Genomic DNA, 22,200 nt, shown 5'->3' with positions numbered 1-22,200 from the left:
AATGTAACATCCACTGCTTATTCCTGGGATAAGCAGCATAAAATATATATTTTACTGTTTTGGGATCTTGCCTGGTCCTTGTGACCTGGATTGGCCACTTGGAGACAGAATAGTGGCCTTGATGGACCTTCAGTCTGTCCCAGTATGACAATGCTTATGTACCTGGGTTTCAAGAGTGCACGACAGACCCCCTCCTTCAGTTGGAACCTATGGAGACCTGAGGTATGCCATTTTGTTTTTACAAGCTAAAACATAGGGCTCTTTTTACTAAGGTGCACTAGGGTTTTTAGCGCACGCAGGAAATTACCGCTCACTACACCACGCGCTACATTTCTAGAACTAACGCCAGCTCAATGCTGGCGTCAAGGTCTAGTGCTTGGGGCAATGTAGCGCGTGGGTCAATGTAGCGTGCGCTATTCTGCGCGTTAAAGCCTTAGCGTGGCTTATTAAAAGGAGCCCTTAGTTTGCCCACTAAACAATGGATTTAGCTTTTATAAATATGACCATGAACTAAATAGGCAAACTGTGTTTTAGCAGAATCTGGTTTAATTCAGGGGCAATTATTTCTAGAGTGCTACCATGCATATGCAGTGCTGTACTGAGTCACAAAGGAGACAGTCCCTGCTCGAAAGAGCTTACAATCTACACAATAGCCTGTGATCACTTTTTCATACGACTTTGTTCCGCTGAATCTTTAAGAGCTTCATGTAAGCAATCATTCTAAGCTTTTCAGTTTCCGAAAGAAGGGGAGACAGTCCAGTGTGATTGTATAGATTTTAAGATGTGATAAAATGAGAACACAAAACACCGTACCATGTAATTCCCCTATAAATTTCAGAGCCACAAATAATTTAAATTAGTAGCCTATTTATTGTAGATAAAACCGCTCACTGCCATCTGCTTCCCAGTTTTAATGGATGGAGTGTTAACGGTATGTTGTGTGAAATTCAGTGTAACGGGGTTAATTAAATGGCTGTGCTTCACGTACTGCACTCTGGTAATGGGATGACACCATTTTGTCTGAATTATTAGCCCTTGCCATTTGTAGTATTTCTTATAACAGTCATTTTCAACATCTTTTGGTAGAAAATGCATAAATAAATCGTAGTGATGGCAGCCCCCAACACAGGAGCGAAAAAAAAAAAAAAAAAAGTCAATTTGATTATGTATCATTTTTTTCTGAGATTATTTAAAACTAGTGAGATTTAATGACAGGAGTAAATTTCAACGCCTTACTTTCACCAGTAGGAAAGAATACAAAGCTCCAGTTGTCTTCCACCTCAATTAACCTGCTCTGAGATTAGGCACAAAATTCTATCGCTCTAGACTCACTGCTGCGGTTAATGCACGCGCCATTTTAGATAAGTCAGAGAAACTGAAATTGAGAATATAGGTCAGTGCATCTCATGTCAACAGTATTGTAGATGATGTGGAGCCGGTTCTAAAATATGGAGAAATGGACCAGATGAGTGCAGCATAATCATTCAGTTTAGAAAAATAAACATACAGTATGTAATAGTGATGGTTTTCAGGATGGCAGTTATCTTTGCAATCTTGGAAACAAAACAGGTTATTATCCTGAGGATACCAGTGACTGTTTTTTCTTACCAGTTTGGATTTGGGAGGACAAAACTACTGGGAGATTAAGGGGGGAAATCCCTCCAGTGGAGTGCTGCTCAATAGCAGCTGGTCATTAAATCCTAAATGTGTTTTGTGTAACCAGTAGTTAGAAATTTTATTTTACATTTGGGGGGAATCTGGGTGAATGAGGTAACAACTTGGGAAACCCGTGGTCGGGAGCCACGTGATTCGCAGTCCCAACACAGGTATTGGCACTCCTGAGGCAGAGGCTCCTTTTCTGAGCTGTTTAAGGCTCATATTCAGCTGGGGAGAGCAGCAGGAAAAGCCCTGGCTCTGCCTGGGTTTGGGGACAAGTCAGGCTGACATCTATGCATGCATGTGATGTCATTGTGTATGTGCGCATGATGACATCACAGTGCGCGCATGCACAGAGGCCTGAAATTAGGCCAAACAAGGGGGGAGCCCAGAAAAAGTGTTTTGGGGCCAGGGGCCTCAAATTATAATAAATTTAATCAAATGTATATTTGAAGGGTGGCCCAGGGCTGAAGAGGCCAAAAGATGGCCTATGTGGGGGTCGCATTAATGTACCATCATGCATGCACAAAACGCACATTTTCTTCATAAACATGGCCCAGAGGAAGCAGGAAGTTCAAGGGGGGGGGCGTAAGAGAAGCCCACAAAGCCCATTTTCGGAGCAATTTCCCATGCACGCTCAGTGCAGTCAGTGGAAACTGGCACTGACACCTGTAATTAATTTAAAGTATATAAAGAGTGTGGGTAGTACATTTAATTACAGAATTTAAATGTTTAGAGGTGCCTTGTGAGCACTGTGACCTTAATTTGGATCATCTAATGTGAAAAATGCTGAAAAACGTCAGATACTGATTCTGGGCTACCATGGGTGTAAAAATATTAATTTTTACATAATTCAGGATAATTCAGTGCTGTGACATGATTTAAAGTGTATTTATCCAAAATTGAGGGGGGTTTAAAGCTTAATTTTATGTATTTCTGTGAGTTTGTGCTCTCTACTGTAAATGTGAAGGCATGAGCTTTCCAAATAATCTTAGTGCATGAATCTGGCTGCACAAGTCTGTTGAGGGACCTATTTCAACTGTGTGTTGAAAGTGAAGGTTGGAGAGAGAAAATAAGCTGTTGGGCTTTGCAGAAGCTTTTTTAAGGTTGTGTGTGTGAAGTGAATATTTGGAAGAAAAAGAGATAATTTCTGTAGAGTTTTATAGGAATAGAATTGGGGAGCACAGTTTCTTAATTATTCTATGAACTTTAAGGAGAAAAATAGATTTCCTAGATAGGGAATAAAGAGAAGCAGAGTGCTTTAAAAAACATTAATTGAAGTTAAGTTTTGAATTTTGTGTACATGAAAAATGAATGGAAGAAATTGGAGGCGGGATAGGGGGCGGGGCTAGGTTGGGATTGGGGGCAGGACTGACAATAGATGTCCCGTTTTGATGAAAAAAAAATGGTCAGGTTATACTTACCTAAGTTAAAAAGGAGAAAACAGTAGTCTCACCTGTAAAACAATAAAACCAGAGGAAAGAATCAATTTTCTTTATATCATACACTGAAGAAAACATAGGAAGCACTATTGTAATAGCATTTACTTATCTGATATTGAAGTATGTTGCCCCATAGTCTTGGTATAGCAACTCTAAAGAAGGCTGTGATTGGAAAGTGTTTCTGCCTGTTAAACTAGAAAAAGCAGAACTTTCATGTAAAAAATTCAGTTCTAGCATACTTTTTAATTATTTATTGAATTTTAATCCCATGTTTAACCTATGTGCACATTTTAATTAATCTTTTAAACGTTTTCAAAATCACATTTTTAATTAGAATAATAAAATACCATAATTTTACCACTTCAACATCAAATACACACAAATTTGTGATGTACCTATCGCCAGCGATGGGCACATGCAAATATAGGGCTCCTTTTACATAGGCGAGTTACGGCCTTAACGTGCGAAATAGCGCACGCTAAAATGCCACATGCTCTAGCCGCTACCGCCTCCTCTTGAGCAGGCGGTAGTTTTTCATCTAGTGCACGCTATAGTGCACGCTAATCCGGAGCGTGCGCTAAAAATGCTAATGCACCTTAGTGAATCTTCGCTACTCTCCGCCAACCTCATTTGAATGAGCATTTTGGGGGGAATGACTCGCTTTTTAAAAATTGCTAGTATAATGGTTTGCGATTTAGCCCATCGTTTGTAATGTAACTTTTTGAGAATCTAGGCCTGAGTATTTATTGGTTAAATACTGGAGCAGCACCACTTCTCTAGTACTCTGGCTTTTCTTGTATCCGCCACTCAAGATGCTTTTTTTCTATGCAAATAATTCCTAACTGGCACAAATGTACATATTTGATTCCACTGGAAATGTATCCAGCAATAGCACCTGTGACATAAAAACACTAAGGCCCTCTTTTACTAAGCAGCGGTAAAGGTTTCTACCATGGTCTGGAGCTCTAAATATTCCAACGCTGCTCTGACGCTCATTGGAATTCTATGAGCATTGGAGCACTTAGTGCTCCAGGCCACGCTAAAAACTTCTACCACAGCTTAGAAAAATGTGTGTGTGGGGGGGGGGGGGAGAGATTTGATTTTTCTAGCCTCAAAAATCCCAACAGGAAAATAAGCATTTAAATGTACAATTTGTAAATACTTAAGATTAGAAGCCCTAAATATGAGAAATGGTAACACTAGAGCACAGGTTGCCTCCTACATATTTCTCAGGCTTGCTTTTAGGATGTGTACATAAGATCCGGGATTAATATACAACAGTCTGTGTGTCATATCTAAAAGATCCGATATCATGAAACATTTATGCTCAGTTTAGGCCTCCATGCTAACACAATAAGAAACCAAACAGAGAAGTGTGCTGGCTTTCACCCAGAATAGAAATAGTTAGAGGTGATTACGAGGGGGATAGCTTGAGGTTCAGTGGATTGATGGAGCTTTACAAAACTTTTTACTTCTAGGTCATTGGCTCAAACTGGGATCACATTAGGAGAGATCAAATATAATTATCATATGAAAGCTGTTTGATGGTCTGTGCACAGCAAGTTCATAGTCTCAGTTCAGTTCCCCAGAGAGAGGTATCCCTTTCACAATCAAAGGTCCTACCATCCTAATTTGGCATTAATTGCCCCCCCCATGATAGTACTCTCAGCAGAGAAGATAAAGACTGAGCATGAATATTGAACTATCCTTTCACTCTTAAAAGGGGGGGGGGGAGTGTCTCTGAAGAGCAGTGTTGAGTCAGATGAGCATGGTAATGTTAGGAAGTTTACAATATGGCTTAAAATATAAAAGCCGCATTTATTCTGTGGGTCAGTGGGAGTCAATTATTTTTAGCTATCGACAATTAAAGAGCAATAGATTCAGAAGAAATGCAAATATACTTTTCAGCAACACTATCTGAATTATGCTGTTGAAAATAATCACTGACTGACCCAGCAGTAACTGGATACTGCTCCTTCCATCTCCTAAAGGGGTTGGATGCAAGCGCATGTTCGACTCACTCTTCGCCTACCTTGGCGCTCAGTTCTGGAACAACCTTCCGATTGACATCATGATGGAAACATTCTACAACAGATTCCAAAGGAAATTGAAGGTTCTCTTCTTTGGAACCATACACACTGTAGACAACTAACTTGAAATACTTAATTTCACTAAATCCCATACTCTTCCCAAATGTTATACCAGTGCAGTCATAGAATCTCCACTCTCCCTCCCCATTACTCCGTTCATAACTCGGCCCTTCTCAAACTGCTATAAAGTATTATTTACATTCTGTAATTCCTTACATTGTAAGTCACCTTGAACCTATTTAGGCATAGCGTGACTCAAAAATTCTAGATTAGATTAGATTAGTGCCAGAGTGAAGAGTGGATAGAACATGGTTGGTCCTGAGAATTGTCCAGACAACAGCAATAGATTGTTATCCAGAAAATTTGTCCAGGTAACTTAGGACAGCAAAAAGGTTGTGCTGCTATCCAAATAAATTATTCACACAGCACACTGAATATTGCCACTATCCAGACAATGCTGGCACTGAATATCCAAATTTGTTTTAAAGCCATGGAGTGTGTTTAAAAAAAATAGCACTGACCACAGTGGCTGAATATTGTATGTTTGTAACTGAAGGAATGGAGAGCTAAGTGACAAGCTCAAGGTTACAAGTAATGTCTGTGGGATTTCAACCCTGAATGACCTTCTCCATATTTATTTATTTATTAGGATTTATTTACCCCCTTTTTAAAGAAGTTCATCAAAGGTGGTGTACATTAAGAATATGCCAAATATAGGCATTAGACAATTACAGCAGCAAAAATAGTTAAATATCAGTACAAACTATGGCTTAGTATGGTACATAATATAAATAAATCCAAAAAATACTTATTTTGCAGAGCAAATGCCTGACAATTAATATTGCTCCTATCATATATTTTTATTAATAATATCATCAATCATTAAAATACAAATCAACTAAGAACACAAACATACACATAACAATACAAACAAACAAACAGAAATCAGTGTACTCTTGGCAAAGGATTTCAATGTATTGTCCACAATGACTCCTGTTACAACAAAATAAAAATTTCACATACTGTACAATAAAATCATTACATCATTAAAAAAAAAAACTTCTTACATAACATCAAACATATATAATAAAAATTAAAATAATATACATCTTCTCTTCTACACTTTCATGGCTTGGATGGAATAAAAATCAGAAGTGAAAGGCTTTTCAAACTCCAGAAAAGAACATAAGAACATAAGAATTACAATACTGGGACAGACCGAAGGTCCATCAAGCACAAGGTCCATCAAGTATCCTGTTTCCAATAGTGGCCAATCCAGGTCCCAACTACCTATCTAGATCCCAAGTAGAATAAGCAGTAAATTTCCCCAAGCCATAATGGTCTATGGACTTCTCTTTTAGGAAATTAGTCCAACCTTTTTTAAACCCTGCTAAGCTAACTGATTTCACCATATTCTCTGGCAATGAATTCCAGATTTTAATTACATTACATTACATTGATGTCTTCTATCCCGCCAATACCTTTCAGTTCTACACATTGTATGAAGAAATATTTTCTCCGGTTTGTTTTAAATCTACTACTTAATAGATTCATCGCATGTCCTAGTATTTTTGGAAAGAGTAAACAAGTGATTCAAATCAAACCTCTCCACGCCACTGAGTATTTTATAGACCTCTATCATATCACCCCTGAGCCGTCTCTTCTCCAAGCTGAAGAGCCCTCGCTGCTTTAGATTCTTCTCATAGCGAAATCATACCCAATGGCATAGAGAGGGTGAAAGGCACCCGGGGTGGAGGTGCCCCTCCCCAACCTTCATCTCCACCCCTCACTCCTCCGATCCCCCCTGCTGTGTGCACCCCCCCTTCCCCCATACCTCTGGTTGTTCACTGCTGTGAGTACAACTTCAAATACTCCTCGCGTCCCTGGCAGCTCTCCCTCTGTCCCTATGCTCTATGCACGGCATCCGGAAGTGACATCAGCAGGAGAGCTGACATGTTGCGAGGAACATGTTGCAGTTGGTGCCCATGGTGGTGAACAACTAGAGGTAAGGGGGAATATAATATAATATAACATAACAGTCATATTATTTACCACAGGACCATGAAGTTCTATGCGGTTAACAAAAGATTATAATAGTGTATACAATTGCATAGATTTGAAATTATGTCACTTAACAAAAATAAAACTAACAGAATAAATTACTAAAGTATGATGTCCGTAAGCATGGAAATTAATTACCCAGATATTTAAGAAACAAGTATGTCTTTAGGTTTCTTCTAAATTTCACATAAGAACTCGAAGAGAGTGCACATATGTGGTGAGGGGAGGAGTGGGAAGAGGCAGAGAGGGCGGAGACGGCAGAGAGGAGAAGGGGTTACGTTGCCCCTACCAACATGGCACCCGGGGCAGACCGCCTCCCCCCTTACTATGCTACTAATCATACCAAACCATTTATCATTTTTGGCGCCCTTCTCTGCACCTTTTCTAATTCCGCTATATCTTTTTTGAGATACAGTGGCCAGAACTGCACACGGTATTCAAATTGCAGTCGTTCCATAGAGCGATACAAGGGCATTATAACATTTTCATCTTTAATTTTCCATTCCTTTCCGGATAATTCCTAACATACTATTTGCTTTCTTAGCCGCCGACGCACATTAAGTTGAGGGTTTCAGTGTGTCCTCAACAATGACACCTAGATCCTTTTCCTGGACAGCGACTCCTAACATAGAACACAGCATCACTTAGCTATAGTTCGGGTTCCTCTTTCCTACATACATCACTTTGCACTTGCTCACATTAAACGGTGTCTGCCCTTTTAAAAAAAATCGGTGTCACGTTGTCCACCCTCCACTCTGCTGGATTTTAAAGAAAAATTACTAACAATAGCTTTGCAAGTTCATTTTTAATTTCTATCATCACTCTGAGATATATACCATCCGTTTCAGGCAATTTGCTACTGTTTAACACTGACCCATTACATCATCCAGTGTTACAGAGATTTGCTTGAGTTTCTCTGATTCATCAGAACTGAATACCATTTCTGGCACTGGTAGCTTCCCCCACTTCTTCCTCGGTGAAGACTGAAGCAAAGAATTAATTTAATCTCTCCGCTATGACCTTGTCTTCCCTGAGAGATCACCTTTTATTCCTCGGTCATCTAGTGGTCCAACTGATTCTCTTTCCAGCTACTTGCTTTTAATATACCTACAAAAGTTTTTACTGTGTTTTTGCTTCCAGTGCAATCTTCTTTTCAAGGTCTCTCTTCGCCTTCTTTATTAGCATCGTGCATTTGACTTGTGTTGTTTACAATTATTTTCAGTAAGATCCTTTCTGAAGGATTCTGTTTTAGCTCTAATAGTTTCCTTCACCTTACTTGTTAACCACACCAGCTGCCGGTTGGACTTACTCCCTCCTTTTTTAATACATGGCATATATATTTAGTCTGGTCTTCCAGGATGGTATTTTTTAATAACATCCACACCTGATGTATATTTTTGACTTTTTTACTATTTTCCTCATGTTATTGTAGTCTCCTTTTTTTTTAAAGTTAAATGCTGTTGTATTGGATTTCCTGTGTGAACTTGTTTCAGGGATTATATCAAATCTGATCATGTTATGTCATGTTATCAAGTGGCCCCCAATACCATTTCCTCCCGCACCAATTCATGTGCTCTACTAAGAGTTAGATCTGCTAAGAGAGTGTGGCGCAGTGGTTAAAGCTATAGCCTCAGCACCCTGAGGTTGTGGGTTTAAACCCATGCTGCTCCTTGTGACCCTGGGCAAGTCACTTAATCCCCCCATTGCCCCAAGTACATTAGATAGATTGTGAGCCCACTGGGACAGAAAGTACCTAAATAAATTCATGTAAACCATTCTAAGCTCACCTGGGAGAACAATATAGAAAATTAAATAAATAAATTGCTTCACCGCTTGTTGGTTCCTGAACCAGCTGCTCCATAATGCAGTCCTTGACTTCATCAAGGAATTTTATCACTACTAATTACAAGGCATGAATAAATCTTTCATGGAAGGTTATTGTGTGTAAAAAATATTATGAAACATCTTTATTCATCTCTGTCATTGTTTTCCTTCATGAACAATCCTTCCTATAATGGGATGGTATTAGCATTACACTGGCATAGCATACCTTTTCTCTGCTTTTAATATGTATGCTTTATGGCTGTAAATGTTCAAAGGGAAGCATGCACATTGTTTCTCTTTGTAGATTGACTAAAGTGGGTGATTATTTTAAAAAGTGAGGTGGGGTAGCAAATCAGGGCCAGCACGAGGATTCCATCTTTAATTTCAGTTGCAATGGAGAAAATGAATCAAGCTGCAAAAGGTTCTAGGACGATGATTTATAGCAGAAAATCATCACCATCTACAATGTGCATAAGTAAAATTGCTCACATATTACTAATTAATGAATGCTTACATTTGACAGATGAATGCATTTTTCTATTTCGGAATCTTTACAAAATAAAAACAGATTTTTAAACCAGATTTTTTTCATATTCTTCTTTTGAAAACCAGTGCTCTATTCTGTCATTTTCAAAAAGAACCACAAGAGGGCAATGCTAGGCAAATAATTGTCATCATCAAATTGTCTTCAGTAAATGAAATCCTTATGGGTTTTATTTTTGTTTTTATCTGTAGAAGACAATTACAATTGACTATAAATAACTATTTCTGATCCACAATTGGATGGATAGTTCAAGACAGCGGTCCCCAACCTTTTTTTACACCACGGACTGGTTTCATGCAAGACAGTTTTTCTATGGACCGAGGTGGGGTGGGGTGCGGGGGGAGTGATTCAAATGTATAATCAATAAAGTGCATAATATATAAACATCACCATATGGTACATACAATATAATCTTTCTAATACATTTTTATAACCATAAAATTAAACTACACAAAGCACACTCTTTTTCCCCTCCCAGGGTACATCTCTCCCACCACCTGTATTGCTACATCCCTCTCTCTTCACCTGGACCATGTGCAGCATCTTTCACCCCTGCCCACCAGCCCCATACCCAACATTTCTCCTTGTATCACCTCTCTCTAACACCATGCCAAATCTCTCCCTCCATTACCTCACCACCATGTTCAACATTCCTCCCTCCCTCCCACCATGCTGCCCACAGCTAACCCGGAAGCCTTCCCTCTGAGCAACTTTTTTTTCCCTCCCAAAGTCTGATCCTAGTATTCTTTTCCACCTCCTGGAGGCCCCTCTTGCATCCCTTTCTATCCATCCCACTGTTCCCTCTCCACCACCACATCCAACATTTCTCCCTCTCATCTCTCTCTTCCCCATGCATCTGTACCTCACTCCTCTCCCACCACAATGTCCAATAATTCTCTCTCCCTCCCTATGCCTAACAATTCTCCTCTTTCTTCATTTCCCCAGGTGCATTATCTCTCTTTCTCTCTCTCACTCAGACACCAATGCCCAACAATTCTCCTTTTCCATTTCCTCCCCCACCTCAGCATATCTTTCTCTCACTCCCTCCATTCTTCCATCCTATGTCCCAAGCACGTGCTCCTCTCCCTCCCTCCCTCCCACCATTATGTGTCCCAAGTTCATGTCTCCTCCCTTCTTCCTTCCTTCTCTTCATCCTTTGTCTGAAGTTTGTGTCCTTCCCTTCCTTCTGCATCCCAACGTGCCTCCTCTCTTTCATGTTTCAATGCTCTCCTCTTTGTCCTTCCCTCCCTCTATTCTGTGTCCCAAGTTCGTGCCTCCATCCCGAGGGTGTATACCTGTTCTGGCCAGATCCCTCCTCCCAACTGCACTTCTCTTCAAAAAGCTGTGGCCACAGTTCCGACACACAGCACATGGCTGACCCAGAAGCCTAGAGGGAAGGCTTCAGGTTCAGACACGGGCAGTGTGTAGGAGCCACTACTATCAGCTTTGTGAAAAGACATGTGGCTAAGAGGAGGGAGCTGGCCAGAACCTAGGGACTGCCTATAATGTAAATAAAATAAAATTTTTTGTGTGGCCCAGTTCGGCACAACCTAACCTTACATTATAAGGAGAGAATACAGTTTTATTGATAAATTAATTACATCAAAAGGTAGCAAGTGAGTGCAGGAACAGAAGAGTAGATTTACAGTGATATTAGTGTTCATGATATTATCATTTGTGGTTGAAGAGTTTGAGAGAGTTTTTCTTGGGTTGATGAAAGTTGCTATTTAACTTATTTATATAAATGATCTGGACATTGGAACAACAAGTGAGTTGATTAAATTTGCAGATGACACTGAACTGTTCAAACTTGTTAAAATGCAAGAAGATTGTGAAAAATTGCAGGCAGACTTTAGGAAATTGGAAGATTGGGCATGCAAGTAGCAGATGAAATTTAATGTGGACAAATGCAAAGTGATGTACATTGGGAAGAATAACCCAAATCACAGTTTCCAAATGTTAGGGTCTACCTTGGGGGTGAACGCCCAAGAAAAAGATCTGGGTGTCATTGTAGACAATACAATGAAACCTTCCACCCAATGTGCGGCTGTGGCCAAGAAAGCAAACATAATGCTAGCAATTGTTTAAAAAGGGTTGGTTAACAAGACTAAGAATGTTATAATGCCTCTGTATTGCTCCATGGTGTGACCTCACCTGGAGTATTGTGTTCAAATCTGGTCTTTTCTCAAGAAAGATATAGCAGCACTAGAAAAGGTTCAAAGAAGAGTAACTAAGATGATAAAGGGGATGGAACTCCACTCGTATGAAGAAAGACTAAAATGGTTAGGACTCTTTAGCTTGGAAAAGAAATGGATGATGGGAGATATGACTGAAGTCTACAAAATCCTGAGTGAAATAGAATGGATACAAGTGGATCAATTTTTCATTCTAACAAAAATTAGGGGACACTCAATGAAGTTAAAGGGAAATACTTTTAAAGCCAATAGGAGACATGATCTTGCTACCATAAAAGACATGCTGGGTCAAACTACTTCAACATTAATCTCCCTCCAGAAAGAGGTCTCTGCGTTGACACATCAGTTAACAGTGAGTAATGCTCATGTGGATCAATTAAAGCAGAGGATGATGGCTGCTGAAGTACATGTTACTCAGTCAGTTCAAGATCTGGAAGAGGCTAACAACAGGTCCAGATGGAAAAATGTTAGGATTTGGGGTTTAAATGAAGGAGCAGAAGGAGGTAATGCAATTCAATTCCTCACTGATTTTATACCAAAGGTCCTCTCTCTCAGTTTTACCCAATCATTTGAGATTGAGAAGGCACATCGAGTGCCATCCTGGCTGTCTAACTCTCAGAGGGGTCCTAGACCTCTAATATTTAAAGTCTTGCGTTTCCAGCATGCATTGGAGATTTTTGGGGCAGCAAAAAAGGCAAATTCAGTCACTTGGCAGGGCAGAAAGCTTATGTTCCTCCCTGATTTTGCAAAAAACACTGCTTCTCTCAGAAAATGATTCTTGGACTTAAGACCACAGCTTTGGGAATTAGGAGCTAAATATAGACTGATTTATCCAACAATCATGAGAGTTTCTTTGAATAATAATACTAAACATTGCAGGGATCCTAAAGACTTACAAGATTTCATTAATAATCACCTGCAGCAGATGTCCTAATGCAGGATTCTAACTGACAATTGGAAAGTCAGTTGGATCTCAGTATTCTTAGAGCTCTTATCAGATTATTTTATTTATTTTCTTATGGACAGTGGGTTTTTCTTTTGAATTTTTCATGATTGCTGGTTTGAGGCAAAAGATATAGGATGATAAATAACATTTACTAATAAAAAAGGGGAAAATACTGACAAGTTTTCTTTTGCTGAAAGAAAGTGACTTATGAGGTCTGAAAAGTTACTCTACTAAATATATCAGATAGCTTATAATACTTAAGGGACAGGATTTCAATCAATTTTGGTATGCCTAATGAAATCATTTATTGGATTAATTCCTTTTATTGCTGGGTAAGTGTTGTTCTTGCACCCAGGCTCTTCTGGGTAAGCTGTATACAAATATTGGAGCATCCTGATGGCATGATTTCATTTACTGATTCAGTGACTTCCTTTTTTTGCTAAAACAAGTTTGAGAGATATTTGGAGCATTGAGATTAAGAAGTAGATTTCTGCTACTCAATGGCAAGGAATTTGGTCTTAGAGGATGAGATGTACAGCATTAGCATCTCTGAGACAAACTTGGTTTTTATTGTTGCATAGGATTGTTTGGACTCCGGTTCGTCTACAGAAGTTAGATAATTCTAAATCTAACAGATGCTGGCATTGTCATCTTGACATTGGGACATTGGATCATCTGTTATTTTACTGTCCTTTAATACTTAGTTTTTGGAAGTCGATAGGGGGGCAGATTAACACTGTACTGGAGTCATCGATCCCATTGACATATGATGTAGTCATATTTGGGACATTATTACATCTTAAACCCCCTTTGGACCGATATAAAAGCTGGCTACTGATTTTACATGATTTTACCTATGGTTTGCTACCAAATGGGTATGTTGCCAGTGTTTTGTCAGGGGTCCATTTACAAGAAATTAAATAGTATTCTTACTAAATTTATTTGGCTGGGGAAAGCTGCAAGAATTGCTTAAGTATCTTTACAAAAACCAATTGCAGTGGGTAGGGTAAATTTTCCCAACTTTTATAGGTACCATCAAGCCTATATAATACGTCAGGATATGCATTGGATCCTTCCTGAGCTCATGGAAAATCTTCCAGACTGGTTATGGTTGGAGTGGCAACTCCTGTCTCCATTGAGATTGGGTCACGTTTAGAGTATCAAGTTACCTAGGTTGTATAAGGACAATAGAATTTTATTAGACACTTGGGAGACATTAAAATTTATTAATAATTTAACACGTATTCTGATTCATAAATCAACCTGTCAGTCCCTTTGGCTGAACTCCAAGATTCAGATTGGTGGGTTTAAGATCATGTAGAAGCATTGGATGAAGGCGGGCATAGGTACTCTGGATGATGTAATATCTAATGGAAAGCTGCTTGATTTTTCACGACTGCAACAAACATTTGGTATTACTAAAGCTCAAAATTATAGGTGGTTGCAGTTGAAGCAAGCCATTCAGAAGGGGTTCCCTGATTGGCAAAATCTTAAAAATCAGTATAGTTTGCCGATCCTGTGCTTTCAGACAGATTTCCTGAGATACCAGGCTGTTCAGCGGTACAAATTAATATCTGAATTTTTGAATAAGAAACCAAAGACTGGTCTTCATGACATTTGGAGCATTGAGATAAAGCATCAGATTACTGCGTCTCAATGGCCACGAATCTGGACTTGGAAGTTGAGAAGTACGGTGTCTGCATCTATGAGACAAACATGGTTTTTCTGGTTACATAAAGCATTTTGGACCCCTGTTCAATTACAGAAATTAGATAGTTCCAAGTCTAATAGATGCTGGCACTGTCATCTCGAAGTTGGGACGTTGGATCATCTATTGTACAATTGTCTCTTGATACTTAAGTTTTGGAGATCCATCTGGGATCAAGTGAACAAAATGTTGGAAAATCCAGTGGCATTGACGTACGATACCATCCTATTTGGTACATTAATGAGGGCTAAAAGCCAAATATCTGCTCGGAATAACAAACTTCTCTTTATAATGACAGGGGTTACCATACAACTTATTTTGAGGAATTGGAAAAATTGGGATCGATTAAATTATACTTTTTGGTGGGATCTCTATGTTACACTTTTAAAATGGAACGTATGATGGCCATACAACAGGGACATTATAAGAAGTTTATGGAAGTTTGGGAGCCATTAACAAAATTCTGTAAGGAGTGATTGTTGATTTTCCTCTTTGATAATACACGTCCAGGGTGAGTGGGTGGGGGGGGGTAAGGTGAAATATGTATTTGTTATAGAAGATAAATTTGACTGAATTTAAGTGCTGTTAAAGTGTAAAATGTCTGTAAAATATGTTGCACTTATTCTTGGCTTTAAAATGAATAAAGAATTTTTTAAAAAGAACCAGTCCTAGCACCAGTTCTTGTGGCACTCTATTACCCTCTTTTTATTTTTTCTTCCAGTAAATTCTGTTTATCAGCATCCTTTTTTTTTAGCAATTACTTTTCCAATTTCTAATCCACTTTACTGATTTCAGACTCATTTCAGTCTACTCTGGGGAAAATTATATAAATGGTGCCTACATCAGTGGTACCTAGCTGAATTCTGCAAGCAACCCCAAATTTATTAATTGATTTTAATTGAAAATGCCATTAAAAGAAAAGAAAACAAAACCCAACAACACAACATTAATTTAACTTTAATTGAATTTGGGTACAGAATTCAGCACGGTGCCCAATGACATTTAAGTTGAAACACCCACCAGCATCTATTGATACCTAACTGAAAAGCGAGTGTAGTTAAGGATGAAGAATAGGCATAGTAAGGCTTAGGCATCATTAGATGTCTGTGTTAAGCACCGTAAATTAGGCCTAATTAGGAAATCCCTGGCCTAATATACTGGATTCTACCATTAGGACACCTAGTGATACCTATGTCAAGTTAGGCATTGATAGGCATGATTCTGTAAATGGCACCTAGTGGGTGATTGACAACGGCATTGAACACACAAAGTTGTTCGCAAGAAAATTGTGAAAAATTGCAAGAGGACCTTGTGACACTGGAAGACTGGGTATCAAAATGGCAGATGTTGTTTAATGTGAGCAAGAGCAAAATGATGCACATGGGAAAGAGGAACCTGAACTATAGCTATGTAATGCAAAGTTTCACATTAGGAATCATTTATTTATTTAATTTTCTATACCGTTCTCCCAGGGGAGCTCAGAATGGTTTACATTAATTTATTCAGGTACTCAAGCATTTTTCTCTGTTCCGGCAGGCTCACAAACTACCTAATGTACCTGGGGCAATGAGGGGATTAAGTGACTTGCCCACTGTCACAAGGAGCAGCGTGGGTTTGAACCCACAACCCCAGGGTGCTGAGACTGTAGCTTGAACCACTGCGCCACACACTCCCCACCCAGGAAAACCATTTAGGTGTCATCGTTGATGATAAATTAAACTCCTTTGCTCAGTGTGCAGTGGCGGCTAATAAAGTAAATAGAATGTTTAGAATTACCGGGAAAGGAATGGAAAACAAAAATGAGAATGTTATAATTCCCTTGTATCGCTCTATGTACGGCTGCATCTCAAATACTGTATGCAGTTCTGGTCGCTGTATCTCAAAAAAGATATAGTGGAATTAGAAAAGGTACAGAGAAGGGTGACAAAAATGATAAAAGGAATGGGATGACTTCCCTATGAGGAAAGGCTAAAGCGGCTAGGGCTCTTCAGCTTGGAGAAGAGATGGCTCGGGGTGATTTGATAGAGGTCTATAAAATAATGAGTGAAGTGGAAAGAGTAGATGTGAATTTCTTGTTCACGCTTTCTAAAAATACTGACTAGGGGACATGCAATGAAGCTACTAAGTAGTAGGTTTAAATCAAACCAGAGAAAATATTTCTTCACACAACATATAATTAAACTCTGGAGTTCGTTGCTAGAGAATGTGGTGAAATCAGTTAGCTTAACGTGGTTTAAAAAAGGTTTGGATAATTTCCTAAAAGAGAAGTTCATAGGCCATTATTGAGATGGCTTGGGGAAACCAACTACTTATTCCTAGAATAAGCAACATAGAATCTGTTTAGCTACTTGTGATCTAGCTACTCTAGGTGCTTGGGATCTGGGTTGGCCACTGTTGGAAACAAGCTTCTGGGCTTGATGGACCTTTGGTCTTTGGCACATAGAAGTGAGGTGCCATTTTTAGAATCAGGCAATAATTCATAAGTCTCATATATTGGACACTATATGAGACTTTGCTGAGATCCAAGTATAGCACATGTCGTGCATGTCCTTGATGTGATTCTGTAGCCACCCAATCAATATGGAATGTTTCTTTAGTAGAAAAGGGAGAAAGAAAGTGAATCCCATTTTAATGCAATGCTCACCTCTTGTTATTTATGCCTCCAGACATGACAAATTTTTGCACAGCAAACTTCCAGAAGTGTTGATCTCTCAATCAGGCCTAGGATATGACCTGCATCTATGTTAAAGGGAAGACAATGACTGGCCTAGTCCAGTGTTTATGAGGAAGCCATCCCAGTTGAGGATTTAAACAGTTTCTGACCAAGCGAGGGCCTGTGTCCAAAAATCATTATTTAAGTTAGCATGATGGATGCCAAAGCGGATGAAAAATAAAACAGCTAAAAATTCAAGAATGTAGTAGATGGCTTTGGTTGTTTTGGGATTTGGGGGGGATTTTTTTTTTTTTTAAAGCAAACCTGTGGCAGTTTGTGGAGGTTGAGCAGGATAGGATAGCAAATCTAGCTAATATTTAGGATGCAACTTTTTGGGTCAGTTTTCAGCTTTCTGAGCATTTACCGTACTCACTCATTAATAAAAGTACACTCAGCTCCAGGTCCAAGATTGCTGAAATCTGAGCTTTAATGGCAACAAATTGCAGTTGTTTCAAATTAGAGGACTTGGCAAATGTCAGCAAAATGACGTGGGAGTCTGACTAAAACAGTCCAAGCCTCAAAACTTGCTGCAAGGATATCAGCTTGTAGGTCTGATCACACACAGAGATGATTTCTGACCGATTTCTTTTGTGCATTTTTCTGAAGGCTTTGAAATCATAAAAATCTATCGTGTCTATATGGGACCTGGAAAAACCAATTATCAGCTCTCCAACAATAAGGTATTTCTGTGACTTTCTGTTTGGTTTTCTAACAGTGAAATATTATTTGCACAATGTTTCTCAGTATATAGGGTAAAGTACTGTATATACGAGGAGGGTGCAGAAAAGTTTTCAGCCCAACCAACCAACTTCCTAAATTCTAAGTGTTATTTTGCCACTTTAGCTGAAAAAGTGTTCTCTTATTTTGTGAAGTGTCAGTTTGCAGAAACAAAATTCCACATTTAGACATTATTTAAGATAATTGAATGAACCATATCCGCATCATTCTCTTCTTGGTTGGGCTGAAAACTATTCAGCACCCCATTGTATCCATAAGACTACTGTATCCTGTATATTACAGGAATAATGCAGATGCAAAACGTTTAAAGATCAAGAACTTACTGGTGTCCATGTAAAGAGCACAACCTTCTTCCCGAAGACAGTGTCTAGTTTTCCCACGCTGTTGGGTGCGTTTTATTGTGTGTAGATAAAGTAGAAGAAAGGGAGGGGGAGGGGAGTTTCATGTTTTCACTTAAATCAAGAAAAATGTCCATAGGAAGTCTGAAATTTCCTTGTAAGCCTTTATTTTAGCTTTGTTGTCATGATTTCTAGGAGACAGGGCTTTTTTTTTTTTTAAATATTCATTAAGGCACTCTGGGGTCCTTTTACCAAGGCGTGCTAACCGATTTAGCACACGCTAAACTATAATGGGCGAATTAGCATGTTAGCGTTTAGCACGTGCTAAAACGGCTAGCACGCCTTAGTAAAAGGAGCCCTCTGTTTGGGGTCAGTTACATACTTTTAGAATAACTCCTCTGAAAAGGACTGTCAGCATGAAAAAGAAAGTTTAAAAAAAAGCAGAGCTGTAGATATTAACCCCACTATGACTTGCTTTTTAATTTGCAAATAAAATACTTTGGAAGGACACTGGTTCTCATTACAAATATTTGGCCCTATATTCAAAGGTGCCTATCCTTATAGTGGTAGGCACTATAGGGGCAATTCTTTAGCTGTGTGCCTCAAATTAGGCACCTAAGGGCAAATGGTAGGGGCCATTCTGTAATGAAACCCAGGTGCCTAGATCCTGTTACGGAATAGTGGTGTAACTGGCTAATAATGTGCCTAAAAGTTACATGACAAGCCCATGTACCATGGGTTTGCCGTGCCACAGGGCCTTGCGCGCATCTGAGAAGCCGAAAGCTATGCCATCGGTAGATTCACTACCAGCAGGGCCTCCCAAGGTGGACAGGTTTCAGCAGAGATGTCAGACTAACGATGTACCACCCATCTGGGCGGCAGCAGATGGGCAGTGTTGTTGGCGGAGGATTGCGTTTGATGTGACGACATCAAATTTATACTGCGCAGAAGAAAGGCTCGGCAATCCACTTCTGTAGTCTGCCACGAAAACTTGAGGATGTTCATCAAGTCACTAGGACTCGAACACGAGTCGATGGTACCTAAGAGCAACAAAAGTTCCATGAGTGCACTTATGCCAGCCATAGAGCTGGTGTGAGAGTGTGTCAAAAGCAGCAGAAACACACTTAATTTAACAATAAATTACACACTTAAGTGAGAGACCCGCCTATATCCTGTTCATCCTCCATCCCTATGTACACTCCCTTGAAAATACATACTTTGGGCTAGATTCACAAAGCAAACCAATCTTGTACCGATCGGTTTGCGACCCCTTTACTATCAAATTCCAATCCGGCCTGATTCACTTATCTCTCCTGTGATCCGCTTCGAATCCGTGCATGCAAATGAGGTGAAACGCATGCAAACTGGACAGCGACCCGATTCACTACACCAAATTTCCGATCCGACTGGGCTGGCGGATCACCTGAAGAAGCGACTGCTGGGGACCAGTCGAAAACGTCTTTCCAACTGGAAGCCCTGCTCTCTGCCCTGCAATCTCTTCTGCCTGCTCGCCCCGAATGTTGCCCTGCTCAGCCCTGCTTCTTATCTCCTGCTGCTCGTCTTTCCGATGCTCTTCTCCTGCCTGCCCAAACTGCTGCCTGTCCCGAACTGCCATTATTTCCTGCCTGCCTGGACTCTCCCACCCTTCCCCGCAGTGCAAACCCATAGTTTTAACCCACGGGCTCTAAGCGGGTTAAAACCACAAGCTCCATTTATCTTTTTATTATTAGTGAGGCAGCTGGCAAGAGCGGGACCAGCTTTCTGGGAGCCACGCGGATTGGAGTCAGTGGCGGTGGCGACATTTGGTTCAGTCTAACCGAAGTCCTGTCGCAAGTACAAAAAAGTTTTTTTAAAAAAGATCGCTGCTCCTATGGTCTGTGCATGCGCGCGGATCGCGCATGCGCGATCCATGCAGGCAGATGGGGGTGTTCCTTCGATCGCCCCCATCTGCATATTTTTGTTTTTTGAATTGATCGGACCTGCCATATGTAAGTTATATGGGTATTTGCAGAATAGCATTTAGGCACCATACTACATATATGTGCACCAGTGTGAATATATGCATTCAAATTTAGGGCTCCTTTTACTAAGCTGCACTAGTGGTTTTAGTGCTACATGCTAACGCCTCCATAGAGCTGGCGTTAGTATTTTCCATGTAGCGCGGGGGTTAGCGCACACGCTAAAAACGCTAGCGCAGCTTAGTAAAAGGAGCCCCTAGTCTTTTAAACATTTAACATGCGTAAATGTGAGCACCTAGGTTACAGAATTGGCTTTCATATGGATAAGTACTTATCTGAGAATTTTGAGTGGCGCTCTATGAGGGGGTGCTGAAAAGTTCTCAGCCTAATCCTGAAGATGTGGTTCAATCTATAATATGAACCAATGTCAAAAAACATAGAATTTCGTTTCTGCAAATTGGCACTTAGGGCTCCTTTTACTAAGGTGCGCTAGCGTTTTTAGCGCATGCAACAGATTTAGCGTGCGCTAACCCGGAGCCACGTGGCTAGAACTAACGCCAGCTCAATGCTGGCATTAGTGTCTAGCACTCGGGGCATTGTAGCGCGCGTTAATGCCCTAATGCAGCTTAGTAAAAGAAGCCCTTAATGAAATAGGATAACACTTTTCAGCTACAGTGGCAAAATAATGCTCAGAATTTAGGAAGTTGGTTGGTTGGGCTGAGAACTTTTCAGAACCCCCTCGTATGGACAGTACCAGTGTATTCGGACTTCAGCAAAGCTTTTGATAGCGTCCCCCACCGCAGGTTATTGAGCAAAATGAAATCGATGGGATTAGGTGAAACACTAACCGCATGGGTCAACGATTGGCTGAGTGGTAGACTTCAGAGGGTGGTGGTTAATGGTACCCTCTAAAACATTGAGGTGACCAGTGGTGTGCAGCAGGGCTTGGTCTTGGGCCCAATCCTTTTCAACATATTCATAAGAGACATGACTCAGAGGCTTCAAGGTAAAATAACTTTATTCGCCAATGATGCCAAACTATGTAACATTGTAAGTAACAGCAATTTGTCCGACAGCATGGCGCTAGACCTGCTTTTATTGGAACATTGGTCCTCGACCTGGCAGCTTAGCTTCAACGCTAAAAAATGCAAGGTCATGCACCTTGGCAACAATAATCCGTGCAGAACGTACACATTGAATGGAGAAACCTTGGCAAGGACTGCAGCAGAACGAGATTTGGGAGTAATCATTAGTGAAGACATGAAAACTGCCAATCAAGTGGAGAAGGCTTCATCCAAGGCTAGGCAAATGCTGGGTTGTATCCGGAGAAGCTTTGTTAGTCGGAAGTCCAACGTCATAATGCCATTGAACAGAACCATGGTGAGGCCTCATCTAGAGTACTGCGTACAATTCTGGAGGCCACATTACCGTAAGGATGTGCTGAGGGTTGAGTCGGTTCAGCGAATGGCCACCAGGATGGTCTCGGGACTCAAGGATCTATCTTACGAAGAAAGGCTAAACAAATTGAGACTATACTCTCTTGAAGAACATAGGGAGAGGGGAGACATGATTGAGACGTTTAAGTATGTCACTGGTCGTATTGAGGTAGAAGATGATATTTTCTTTCTTAGAGGACCCTCGGCCACAAGAGGGCACCCGCTGAAAATAAAGGGCGAGAAGTTTCATGGCGACAGCAGGAAGTACTTCTTCACCGAAAGAGTGGTTGACAATTGGAATGAGCTTCCAGCACAGGTGATCGAGGCCAGTAGCGTGCCAGATTTTAAGAACAGATGGGATGCTCATGTCGGATCTCTAAGTGGGAATGGGACATCAGAGTGCGATCTCTCAAAGGGTGGGTGGGTCAATAGAGTGGGCAGACTTGATGGGCCTTGGCCCTTTTCTGCCGTCACTTTTCTATGTTTTCTATGTTTCTATGTTTCTACCACTGAAAATTCTTAGAGACTGTCCTCACATTATATGGAGCAAA

General features: G+C 40.3%; 1 protein-coding gene across 1 annotated transcript in view; it reads left to right on the top strand.

Moving 5' to 3' along the window:
- Nucleotides 1–17,785: 17,785 nt before the first annotated feature.
- Nucleotides 17,786–22,200, top strand: part of C1QTNF7 (C1q and TNF related 7) — a 100,397-nt gene continuing 95,982 nt past the window's right edge. The window contains exon 1 of the mRNA XM_033948930.1: nt 17,786–17,859. The gene's annotated coding sequence lies outside the window, so the exon portion shown is untranslated. The remainder of the gene's footprint in view (nt 17,860–22,200) is intronic.

This window comes from Geotrypetes seraphini, chromosome 1, assembly GCF_902459505.1.
Source record: "Geotrypetes seraphini chromosome 1, aGeoSer1.1, whole genome shotgun sequence".
NCBI classification, from domain to species: Eukaryota; Metazoa; Chordata; class Amphibia; order Gymnophiona; family Dermophiidae; genus Geotrypetes; species Geotrypetes seraphini.
Note: the sequence above shows the minus strand (reverse complement) of the source record. Positions and strands in the feature narration are given on the sequence as shown.